This window comes from Lynx rufus, unplaced genomic scaffold (assembly GCF_022079265.1).
Source record: "Lynx rufus isolate CCGP_SWC_20201006 ecotype Redwood Valley unplaced genomic scaffold, mLynRuf1.p SCAF_13, whole genome shotgun sequence".
Classification (NCBI taxonomy): Eukaryota; Metazoa; Chordata; class Mammalia; order Carnivora; family Felidae; genus Lynx; species Lynx rufus.
The window spans coordinates 51,390,969-51,404,691 of NW_025814827.1; positions in this window are offsets into that span (position 1 = coordinate 51,390,969).

The window sequence follows — 13,723 nt, forward strand, 5'->3', positions numbered from 1 at the left end:
CAAATTACAGTCTGTAAGATCAGGTTAAATAAGGATAATGTGACAAAACTGGCACAACAGAAAAACAAGTTCCTGTTGGAGACATCAAACATATAGACATCTGCCAAAAATCTTCTAAAACCTGAGCATTTGATAAAATCTTGCCTATCTTGCTAATATTTTCATGGGAAATAAAAAAGGGGGGGACATGTTTAGTTCATCAAGAAAAAAATAAAATTTATCTGTTCTTTAAGAAAGCAGATTTTAAAAATTCAGAGAAAAAACAGGTGGGATTGTAGAGTTACAGACCCCAAAAAAGACAGGAGGCCTTTGAAGACAAGCTTTCAACTATAAAATCATAATGATCCAGGTGAGGAATAAACTCAGACACCAATGTGATCACATGTTAACTTCTAGATGAATATAGATCTGCAAAGAGAATGAACAAAAATAGATACAAGTTATAAGAACAAGAATACAAATAAATAAAGATTATTTTAACCTAAAAGCAAGTACTTGTTGTACATAAGAATGCTGTTTTGGACACACCTGGCTGGCTTAGTCAGTAGAGCCTGTGACTCTTAATCTTGGGTTGGGGCAGTGAGTTCAAGCGCCATCTTTGGCATAGAGCTTACTTGAAAAAAAAAGTGTTAGGTTTTTAAACACTCTCCCACCCCCTTAATAATTAATTTACAGGCAAAAATTGAATTTTTCACTTTAATTTTTACTTATGAGAGATTAAACATTTTAATGTGCTTATTGGTCACTTGTATGTTTTCTTTCTGAATATTTTCCTTCTCTACACGTTAATAAATGAGAGATTGTCATACACAAAGAATGTCATTCCTGGGACGCCTGTGTGGCTCAGTCGGTTAAGCGTCTGACTCTTGGTGTCAGCTCAAGTCATGATCTCACAGGTTCATGAGTTCAAGCCCCACATCAGGCTCTGTGCTGCCAGTGCAGAGCCCACTTGGGATTCTCTCTCTCTCTCTGCCCCTCCCTCACACGTGCTCTCTCTCTCTCTCAAAATACATAAATAAAATTAAAAAAAAAATAAAATTTATTGTGCGAATATTGAAGCTTTTACTTTGCACACATGCAAGATACCTATGTTTACATTTTTGTTATACCATTTTTTTGTTGTTGCTAGACTTGATTCCCGGAACATCATTCCTTCCTGGACAATAATTACTTTGACTCTGCTGTTCTAATAAGAACTAAAATCTGCTGGCTCCAAGGTATAAAATTTACTCAGGTTCCCCACAGAAAACAGAATAAAACACTCTTTCCTTGAACTTAAATATACTCAAAGGCTATTGCTTACAATTGCCAACTTTAATTGTGCACATCAGCTTTTATTAAGTCAATCCAACATTCAAATTCAGAAAACATTAATAGTAGCACATTTCTTTTTATAAAGATGCAATTCTTCTAATCCTGGCTTCAAGCCCCATTGGTTCCAGGGATACAAACTTTTCCTTCCTTCTTATTGGATTTTATGTGTTGTCATAGCCTAACATGTTCCAGCTATGACTATCAAATACATTCCATTAGTTGATAATATTCCATAACCTAATTTATTCTTCATACATGTCATTTTGTGAGATTCAACATTATTTTATTCAGTCCATTTTATAAAGCACGGACTAAATTTTTAAAAATTAATACGAAAGAATAAATGAGGTGCCATTAATCCAAAGTTACTTTTTGGGTTCCTTCCTGGAAAAAAAAATTTTTGAGCTGAAATTTCTTCTGTGTGGTTTCTGATGCTTGATTTGGAAAATGAAATTTTTAAGGGAAAGAATCTGGCAGATTTACTTCTTAGTGACACAACCAGGAAAAATAGTTTTAATAGTTTAAGAAAAAATAATTTGCTTTTCTTGGCTTAGAAAAATTTTAAATGGAATTATTTCTAAAATTCACATATTACTGTAAAATTTGTATGGCACTAGGATGAAAAGATGCATAATTAAAATGAGGTCATTTTTATGGAATTGAATCCATATTTTATCTAATCATCATCCTGCATTTTCTTTATTAATTCTTATCCTCAAACATACAAACCTGAAAAGCCATATTGTTGCAACCACGGTAAACCTCCTTTCCCATACTTTACTATCTTTAAATTGAATTATTTACACACTTAATCTCACATGTATTCAAAACTAAAAATCTCTGTCTCAGACAGCATTAAGTAGAATATTTACTTCTTGATTAAATATTAACTTATTTATTTTAAATATATAAATTATTTATATTTATGTAATATCATATGTCCTTTTCATAAATATATTTTGTTTTGTTCTGTCAACCAGACTGCCTAGGAAAAGTGAAGTCCTCATAAACTGAAAAATAAAAAATCATTACATTTTCGATTTGTTTGAGAATGTACTTAAGAAAAAAATTATGTACATACTCATGTATGAAGGAAGAGCATTCTAGAATTCCTTAACCTTTGCACTTTGCTTCTCTGGTTGAATGCCAAAGTGGACAAGTGTAGATAATGGGATTTAAATGCTTGTTAGTTTGTCCATGCAACAGCTATCCTATGACTGTCCAATATATCTTTGTCTTTTCTTTATTTCAATATATAGTCATCTATATCTGACCTTACAAGTTGAACTTTTTTTTTTTTTTTTTCAGAGAATGCATGGGGTGGGGCGCAGAGAGAGCCTGGGGACAGAGGATCCAATGCGGGCTCTGCACAGACAGCAGAGCCAGATGCTGATGCCAGGCTCAAACTCATGAGCCAAGCTGTGAGATCATAACCTGAGCTGAAGTCAGATGCTTAACCACTGAGCCACCCCAGGCACCCCACAAGTTGAACTTTTTAAAAATTTAGTTACTGAAATAAATTTTGCTTGCTTTGGAGAAATAAACAATTTAAATCATCAATGAGGAAGAGTCATCTTAACCTTTATTTCCTTTACCAAATATATTTTCTTTATTTTTATATAGAATATTAAATACTTCATAATTAGGTGATAAAAAGTATTTACATGATTTTAATTAATGATTTGTCATCTGTGTCCTTTCAAAAAACAAACTGTTTTAATGAATGGAAAAATCAAAATAAATAAGTAGCACAAACATTTTAGCTAATATCCAGAATTTCTACTGTAACATTTAGCCTTAACTTTCTTCACAGGCAAAACAAAAGAAAGAAAACAATGCATTCCTCTTTCTTATTGTCTGATTTTATTTTTTTTATTTAATTATTATTATTTATTTTATTTTATTTAAACCCAAGTTAGTTAATACATAGTATAATAATGATTTCAGGGGCACCTGCTCCTACTCTCTCTCTCTCTCTCCCTCAAAAATAAACATTAAAATTTTTTTAAAAAATAATGATTTCCATATTATCGTATTTTAAACAAAAATTTTAGATGAAATTATCACAGGTGTCCATATTATACAAGATATGGAAAAACTCTTGATTTACATACACTCTAAATTTCCTAAGAGCAGGACTCTGTTTTATTTACCTTCTATCCCTTAGTACCAGAATAAATACTTATTTATATAATATTTATATAATACTTATAAATACAGAATAAATACTTATTAATGTGCTTTTGGAATAAATTGTTAAACTACACTTTGAAGATTAAAAATTTACAAACACTTTTTGCAAGGTAATAGTCTTTTATATCTACCCTATTTATTTAAAAGCCCAAGTCACAGAAACCAACTCTGAATCAGACAGACATTTCCTTTCTTTTTTATTTTTTTAATGTTTATTTTTGAGAGAGAGAGAGACAGAGTAGGAGCAGGGGAGGGACAGAGAGAGAGGAAGACACAGAATCCCAAGCAGGCTCCAGGCTCTGAGCTGTCAGCACAGAATCCAACACAGGAGTCGAACCCACGAACTACGAGATCATGACCTGAGCTCAAGTCAGATGCTTAACCGACTGAGTCACCCAGGCACCCCCAGACAGACATTTCCTTGTGGGACTCGGTTAATGAGGTTCAGACAAATTCTATTCTTGTGATCTAGTCAGACCCACGCAGATTGGCATAGTCAGTTAGCACTGTGCACAGATATGCTTATAGGACTTTCTTTGGGCTATTACCCTAGCACCCATCACATAGTATTGATTTTGCTTACATCCTTTACCTGTGGGAACCATTTTATAACCATGTCCACATACCCCTCCTCAAGTGTCTCCAGAACCATACCTGACATAGAATAGATGCTGATACTTGGTAATAGTTCAATAACTGTTTACTGAATGAATCAATGACTTGAGTTTAAAATGCCTCCAAAAAATAAATGGTTAGCATAATCTAATGGCCTAGCTTCCCAAAAATCAACCACCTCAGCATGGAATAACATGTATTGTTATTTTCCTGACTATAAAAGTAATACATGTTAATTTTAAAAATTAGGAGAAAACAAAAATGTAAATTAAAAAAATATTTATAAATCTCCTCAGAATCAACATTAAGTGGAATCATATTAAAATATTGTTGTTTATCTGATTTTTAAATTTAATACACCAAGTATTAGTCTGAAGTCATTAAATATTTTTCAGAAACATTTGTGATGGCTGCAGAATATTCTACAATATGGTTTGTGACTCCACATAGTTGAATATTTTTTCTTTCTTTCTTTCTTTCTTTCTTTCTTTTGGCTGACACATTTTTTTAATGTGAATAATAGCACTATTACTTGGGCAGAAAATATATTCATAAATTGAAATAAAGATTTAGAAATGTATAAGTTATAAGAAAAATATGAATAAGACTAATAAATTGTAGGAGGGATTTACTCTGCTAACAAGGATTATATCTAGCGGGTATTAAAATAGAATAATTTAAAGATGCACAAAATTTCAAAGAATTCATGATGGTGAAACACATTTAGCTGACATAAAATCTAAAAACCCATTTTTTAAAGTAGCAAGACATTTTACAGGTTTTTTTAATTGAATATTCAAATCAAATTTGACACCTCAGGAGAACATCAGCTCTGCTGTCAGAAATCAAAACAGTGATGTATGCTATATTTGGAAAGTAAGTAATAGAATATAAATATATACATATATTTTTACTGTATTTTATTATGACAGAAATTAATTAACTTCATGAAATATCACTGACAAATAAAATTGTAAAGTATTTGCTTTGCTACTTTCGAACCATACTTTTTGTTAATTGGTTGGGAATCTAGGTGCCAATCTAATTTTCTTAATGTTAAAGTATAGTACTTTAAAAATGATAAGCACATGGTTCAAAAGCAGATGGAAAAGGGACATTTAAAATGTTTAAAACCTACTAAGTTATGTTAAATGAAAACTCTTTTTTTTAAGAAGTTTTTTTAATTTTTAAAAATTTTTAATTTTTTTTTTACTTTTGAGACAGAGCACGAGTTGGGGAGGGGCAGAGAGAGAGTGGGAGACACAGAATCCCAAGCAGGGATCAGGCTCTGAGCTGTCAGCACAGAGCTGGATACACGGCTCAAACCCATGAACCAGGAGATCATGACCTGAGCTGAAGTCAGACACTTAATCAACTGAGCCCCAAATGAAAACTTTCTATTTTAAAAACCGATCCCAGGGGCGCCTGGGTGGCGCAGTCGGTTAAGCGTCCGACTTCAGCCAGGTCACGATCTCGCAGTCTGTGAGTTCGAGCCCCGCGTCGGGCTCTGGGCTGATGGCTCAGAGCCTGGAGCCTGTTTCCGATTCTGTGTCTCCCTCTCTCTCTGCCCCTCCCCCGTTCACGCTCTGTCTCTCTCTGTCCCAAAAATAAATAAACGTTAAAAAAAAAAAAAAACCGATCCCAGGGGCACCAGGGTGGCTTGGTCAGTTGAGCATCCAACTTCAGCTCAGGTCATGATCTCGCGGTCCGTGGGTTTGAGCCCCACATCGGGTTCTGTGCTGACAGCTCGGAGCCTGGAGCCTGCTTTGGATTCTATCTCCCTCTCTCTATCCCTCCTCCTCTTGCACTCTGTGTGTGTCTCTCTCTCAAAAATAAATTTAAAAAACATTTATAAATAAATAAATAAATAAACAAATAAACAAACAAAAAAACTGATCCCAATATTCAAAGTTATAGGTTACTTTTACTTTTATTTTTTGTATTTTTTTAATTAAAGTATAGTTGACACATAATGTTACATTAGTTTCAGGTATACAACATAATGAACTGATAACTACTAAGTCATAGATCATGGAGTAAGGACACAGTTGATTAAATAATCCAGTCTTCAGTTTAAAACTTAATTAAACAACACTATTCTATTTTGCCTAGAAAATTTGTTTGGTTCATCCCCAAATTATGTCAGTATAATATTTCTAACTGATCTGTATTCTTAGATACTGTTAAACTGCATAACTGTGAAGCACAGCCTTGAAACAACCTGGGAATGGCTAGCTGCTTTTGAACAAATATCACACACACACACACACACACACACACACAGCACTTCACTGTGTTAGCCAAACTTAAACTATGGTCATCGTAAAACAGTTCTTCTCAGACTCATCTCAAAATCTTAACTTGTAGAATTCATTTTTTTAAAACAGAATGGTAAATGTGGCTATTAGGGATTTAATTATGCCCCTACCAAAATTCATATGTTTGGGCACCTGGGTGGTTCAGTCAGTTAAACGCTGTACTCTTGATTTCAGCACAGGTCATGATCTCATGGTTTGTGAGATCAAGCCCTGTATCGGGTGTGGATCCTGACTGGGATTCTCTCTCTCCCTCATTCTCTGCCCATGCCACACTTGTTCTTTCTCTCTCTCTCTCTCTCTCTCTCTCTCTCCTTCCCTCTTTGCCACCCCCCAAAATAAATAAACTTAAAAAAAATCATATGTTGAAGCCCTAACCAGATGACTGTATTTGGAGATGGGGCCATTAAGTTAAAAAGAGGCTGTTAGGGTGGGCCCTAATCCAATCTCACTGTGACCTAATAAGAGGAAATTAAAAGAACATGGAGAGCCACTAGAGGCATGCATGCCCAGAGGGATGATCATGGGAAAAGGCAGCAAGGACACAGGCATCTGCAAGCCAAAGAGACCTTAAGAGAAACCAGTCCTGCTAGCATGACTGTGGTGGGCTTCCAGCCTCTGGAACAGTGAGAAAATAAATTTCTGTTGCTTAAGCCATCTAGTCTGTGGTATTTTGTTATGGCAGCACTAGCAAACCAAGATAGTAGCATATAATGTGCTAGGGCAGAGTGAATATATTTTACATATACATACAAAGTACAAAAGACAATGGTCTATTTTTTTAGACCACTAGGCACAGAGTACAATAGCCTCTCTTACCAATTTTTGACCTTTTAGTTCCATCCAAAAAGTGTGGGAGAGGAGTATATTACTGAAAAATGTCAAGGAAAAATACTAAGTTACTTAATAAGATAATGCAACCCTGAACTTAACAATTCACAGAAAATTAGAAGAATAGACTCTTTTTAATCAAATCTATTTTGCTGTTTTGGAGTAACAATTACATTTATGAGATCAATCTTGATTAAGTTATTATAATACAAATTGGATAAAATTTTATCCTTGAGGGAATGAAAATTTTTCAGGATTTAGAAAATGCTTTAAAGGAACCATAAGTAAGGAAAACAATTTTCATGTAGTATTTTATATCTTTTGGAAGGAATACCACCTGTTATTGTTTGTCAAATATTAGAGGTAGATGTGGTATTAAAGATATTACTAAATTGCTTCATGTTAGAGGTGAAAAAAGAAATGCTCCAAATCACACAAGTTAGTAGAAGTGCCAAGCCAGAGTCCATACTGTTTTGATTACACCAGTGGTCTGTGATCTGCATTTGGCTATGCACCCATTAAAAAAAAAAATTGAGCATGTGATATATATGTTTGTATATTTATTTGTAACTTAATATATGTATTATTATATTATTGTTATATGACTGGTATAAAATATATACAAAAACAGAAATTTAAAAGGGCATTTATACGGCTTCCAGTTCTGGATAACATGTAGTAGACACACTTGTCCCTATTCCTACTGCTAAGTATAACTAAAAACTCTGGATATTATATGTTAAAGAAACATGCGGAGACACTGAAAAGTAAAGAGAAGAAGAGAAATTAGCTGAAGACTTTGAGACCCAAGGAATAACACAGAAGTAAGTTCTCTACATTTTCTTTTTGTTTCACATGCCTACACTGGGTGCTAGAGAACCCTACAACCTAGAAACACTAATAAATGTAAACAAAAAGCCCTAAAAAAATCTGCTTTCTTCAGCCAAAGGGCCAGGAGAGGGGAAGGCAGAAAACTTTGAGACAATAACTGCCCTGCTCCAGCCTGACGCCATGGGAAAAGCTGGACCTACACACATCATCAAAGGCTACAAGGGAAGGCTAGAATTTACTTCTTATTACCCCATTATAATTGGCAACCCCCCTCACACACCACACACACACACACACACACACACACACACACACACACCACTCTGCCCTGGGATGATATCAGAGAAGGCCAAGTAGGGAGCCTGGACTTTCTATCCTTCCAGGTGTCAACAGTCTCCTATCAGTAGACAGAACACGATAAACCTAGACTTCTACTCCTCTGAGTGATAATGAGGCATCCCTTCCCCTACTGCTAGATGGTGTCAGCAGAGGCCTACTGGGGAACCTGAAATTCCACACCCTCCCAGCAATGAGGTGACTCTCCTCACTGAAGTGACAACAGAGACTGATGGGAATTGGACTTCCATCTCTACCTGACAGTATTTAGATGGCACCTCCTTTTCAATTCTTGCACAGTGTTAGAGAAACCTACTGAAACAAGGGATTTAAATGAGATCAAAGTTTCATTACAGAGTATCCAAAATGTCCAGATTACAATTAAAAATCACTGTCAAAACAAGAACCAGGAAATCCAAACTTCAATAAGAAAAGAAAATCAACAGTTACCACCTCATCTCTAGAAGAATAACAGTTCAAATAACAGTAGATTTCTCCTCAGAAACCATGGAGGCTAGAAGGAAGAGCCATAATGTTGTTTAAGTATTGAAGGAAAAGACCTATCAACACAGAATTCTATATCCAATAAAAATATCCTTTAGGAATAAAGGGAGGGAGAGGGAGATGGAGAGAGAGAGAGAGAGAGAGAGAGAGAGAGAGAGAAGAATCCTAAGCAGGATCCATGCTCAGTGCAGAGACCAACTCAAGGCTCGATCCCATGACACTGGGCTTATGACGTGAGCTGTGATCAAAAGTCAGACACTTAACTGACTGAACCACCCAGGCACTCCTTGTTATGATTTTCTTAATAACATTTTCTATTCTCTAGGCTGCTTTATTATAAGAATACAGTATATAATACATGTAACATACAATATATGTCTTAACTGGTATTTATGTCATCACTAAGGCTTCTGGTCAACAGAAGACTATTAAGTTTTGGAGGAATCAAAAATTATATGTGGATTTTCAACTGTGGGGTGAGGGGTGACAGCATCCCTAACCCTTGAATTTTTCAAGTGTCAAATGTTTATGTTTTGTGTGAATCTTTAGGACTACAAGAAATGCTAAAAAGATTGACTATAATTTTCTAAGACTGCCCTTCATAATAGTTGCCAAAACTGCTGATTACAATGGCAGAGATGCATTTACGGTTCAAAACTATTTATTGGAAGCTAGAAATGCAGGGAAGTAGAGATCTGGCTCCTTTGTAGTTGATCAGAGAGTAAGAGAAAAGAAAAGAGAAAATAAAGAAAAGAGAAGGGAGGGGAAGGGAAGGGAAGGGAAGGGAAGGGAAGGGAAGGGAAGGGAAGGGAAGGGAAGAGAAGGGAAGGGAAGGGAAGGGAAGGACAGGACAAGACAAGACAAGACCCTCTAGAATCATAGCTGTATAGGACTAGGACACAAGAGAGGTCTTGCACAAAAAGGTTTTTAATGGTCTCAATAGATTTTCCACCATTTCTTTCCTTCCTGATAGAACAAATCAGTTTTACAAAAAGTGAAATAAGTTTATAACTTTAAATTGTATCTTATTATTTGGCTGTAATCATAAGACTGATAACATTTGTCCAGAACTTATGAGTAGAAGTAGTTTCCAATGTAAGAGGGCATGCTATCTAAATAAAACAAGGTGAATGGGTCCATTTCTGAAGGTGGCCAGCTTTTGTCCCAAATCCTTGGTATAGGGAAATACCAGTGATAGTTCTTCAGGAATCTAGAAAGAGCAGAAAATATCTGGATATTTAACTGATAGTACTAATGTTTGGTTGTGATGGACAAAGGACAGGAGATGGACAAAGGACAGGTCATAAGTTAATTAAGGCAGTTAAGTCTGGCTAAAGTCAAGTATCTAAGAGAAGCCCTGAAGTTTACTTTTGAAACTTTTGATCTAAACTATAAGAACTGGGGTACCTGAGTGACTCAGTCAGTTAAGCCTCTGACTTTGGCTCAGGTCATGATCTCATGGTTTGTGAGTTCAAGCCCCGCATCAGGCTCTGTGCTGACAGAGCTTGGAGCCTGAGCTTGGAGCCTGCTTCAAATTCTGTGTCTCCCTCTCTCTCTCTCTCTCTGCCCTCCCCTCTGGCTCATGCTCTGTCTCTCTCTCAAAAATTAACAAAATTTAAACAAAAATTAAACAAAAATTAAAAATTTAAGAACTAGTGTATACTAAAGAGTGAAAAATTAAATATATTTGCCACATTTTGCCAACTTCAAGTAAAAGAATTTCATCTCAGATCTGGAAACCTCAGACCTTTTCTATAAGTTTTTGTGAACCTCTGTGCTCTAATGGACATTTCCTCTACAAGGTAAGAAAGTTCACTGTTAGCTATTATGTTCTCCTTTTTTTTTTTTGAAGATATCCTATTTATGTATTCATTTGTAAAATTTATGATTGTGGGGTGATGGATTCCTGTTTAACTGAAGTGCTGAAATCTTGTATTATTATTTATTCTGATGCTCAAATTTTTCTATACTTAGTCAGTGAGCCCCTCCCAGCTGATACCTGGGTCTTTTTGACACTATCATTTTTTTGGCACAAAAACATATTCCAGGCTCACATTGTCCTCCATCCTCACCCCTAGAGTCGATCATTTCCCCCAAAAAGTTCTAGTTCTTTGCAATGGAAGATAGTTACCAGAAACCAAGATCAGAACCTTTCCAGAGCCCTTTGTTATTTCTGGCTCATATCTTCTAGCCTGTCTTAGTAGACAGAGCTAGGAAATATATGTACACATACATAAACATACACACATTCATACTTCCATAACTACTATATGTTCATTTGCATAAATGTATTATAAAAACAATGAATTCATATTGACACCCCCAATTGTAATCCAGTACTTCAGGGATTTGTAGCTTTCTTCTCTTCTGAGTTTGTTAATATGTTCTTAAACATGAGAAATTGGTTCCCATCACCCTCAATATATTTATTTATTTGCTTAATTAGTTTACTTGTTTTTTCAATGCAATATCTCAACAACACTGGCTTACCCTCCACCTCCACAGTGCCCCCACTGCCATTTTGTGTCCTTGACCACAAAGCCTGCTGGCCTGAATCTCTGTGAAGCTCTCCACCCTGATCATGGCCTGCATTCTTAGCTGGGAAGCCTAATGGTCTATACCCTAAATCTATTCCCCTTTCTCATAGTTCCACATCCTTACCTTTTGGATCACTGGCCTGTGCTTCCAGTAGCTCAACTCTCTCTTGTTGTCTCATACCCCAACTACTGTGTAACTCTTTCATGGATTTAGTTACTCTTTCTTCATTCCAAATATTTAACACTTCCTTCTAGTAGCGTTTTGCCTCTATATGAAGAGCCTCCTTTAGCCCTTCTTTTAGAGCAGGTCTGTTGGCTACATTTGAATTCTCTTAGTCTTCCTTCATCTGGGACTATCTTTTTTTAAAAAACATGTTTATTTATTTTTGTTGAGAGAGACAGCACAAGTGGGGGAAGGGCAGAGAGAGAAAGGAGAGAGAGAATCCCATGCAGGCTCCTGCTGTCAGCACAGAGCCGGATGCAGGGCTTGAACTCATAAACTGTGAGATCGTGACCTGAGCTGAAACCAAGAGCTGGATGCTTAACCAGCTGAGCCACCCAGGTGCCCCATCTGAAACTATCTTTATTTTCCTTTAATTTCTGAAGGATATTTTCATTAGATATAGAATTGTGGCTTGATAGATGAGGCAGTCAGTCAGTGCTCCACATTTCAAGAAGCTGAACATATATACCCACCTTGGACTATACCTCTATGGGAGATTGCCTTCTAAAAGAAGATTAAGAGTCTCAGCATATCCAAAGTGGGCAGGATACAATAGAAAATCACTCACCATACTAGGAAAATCATATGAATGAAAAAAAAATAATAAACAGAGTACAGAGAAGAATCAGATGTTAGAATTATCTCACAAGAATTTTAAAGAAACTATTATAAAAATGTTTCACAATGTCATTATCAATTTTCTTTGAACAAATGAAACGATTGAAAATCATTGGGGTGCCTGGGTGGCTCAGTCGGTTGAGCATCCGACTTCAGCTCAGGTCATGATCTCACAGCTTGTGGGTTCAAGCCCCAGGTTGGGCTCTGTGCTGACAGCTCAGAGCCTGGAGCCTGCTTCGGATTCTGTGTCTCCCTTTCTCTCTGCCCCTCCTCTATTCATGGTCTCTCTCTCTCTCTCAAAAATAAATAAACATTAAAAAATTTTTTAATTAAAAAAAAAAAGAAAAGAAAATAGTAACCAGGGGTGCCTGGGTGGCTCAGTCACTTAAAAGTCTGACTCTTGATTTCATTTCAGGTCATGATCTCACAGTTAGTGAGTCTAAGCCCTGTGTTGGGCTCTCTGCTGACGATGTGGAGCCTATTTGAGTTTCTCTCTCTCCCTCTCTCTCTGCCCCTCCTCTGCCCTGTTTCTCTCTCTCTCAAAATAAATAAAAAAAAAAACTTAAAAAAAAAGAAAAAAGTAACCAAATGGAGATTGTCAAACTGAAAAAAAAAAACAGTACCCAAAAATAAAAACATGCTTGATGACCTCAACAGTAGAGATAACAGAAGATAGGATCAGTGGATGAGCATAGAGCAATAGAATTTATATGATCTGAACAACAAAGAGAAGATAGACTGCAAGCAAATAAATAAATAATAAAGTAATAGATTAAATAAATAAATAAATAAATAGGCAAAATAAACAAACAAATAAATAAACTTTCAGAGACTGATGGGGCAATATATAGGAGCCACTATTTGTATCACCAGAGTTCAAAAGCACAAGAGAGACAGTAAGACTGAAAAAGTATGCAAAGAAATAATGACTGAAAATTTCTAAAATTTGGCAAAAGACATAAACCTACAGATTCACGAAGCTGAGTAAAACCCAAGTTAGATAAAACCAAAGAATTTCATACCAAGACATAATATAATTAAACTTCTGAAAAACAAGGATGAAGAAAATATCTTGAAAGCATCTAGAGAGAAACTACACTTTAAGAGAGAAACTTCAAATGACAGTTGATTTTTTTCATCAGAAACCAGAGAGGCCAGAAGGAAGTGGTACATTTTTTTTAAGTACTGAAAGTTTTCCTTCAATTGAGAATTATAGATTGCAGATGTTCTTTCACAGTGTATACATCTATCCAATCATTATGTTGTTTGCTTTAAATATATCCCATTTTTTCCTTGTCAATTATACCTGAGTAAAGCTAATAAAAGGGCAAGTTAACAAAAAGAGAATATGTGTTCAAAATATTAGGAATGAAGGGAGAAAGGAACATTCTCAGACAAGAAAGAAA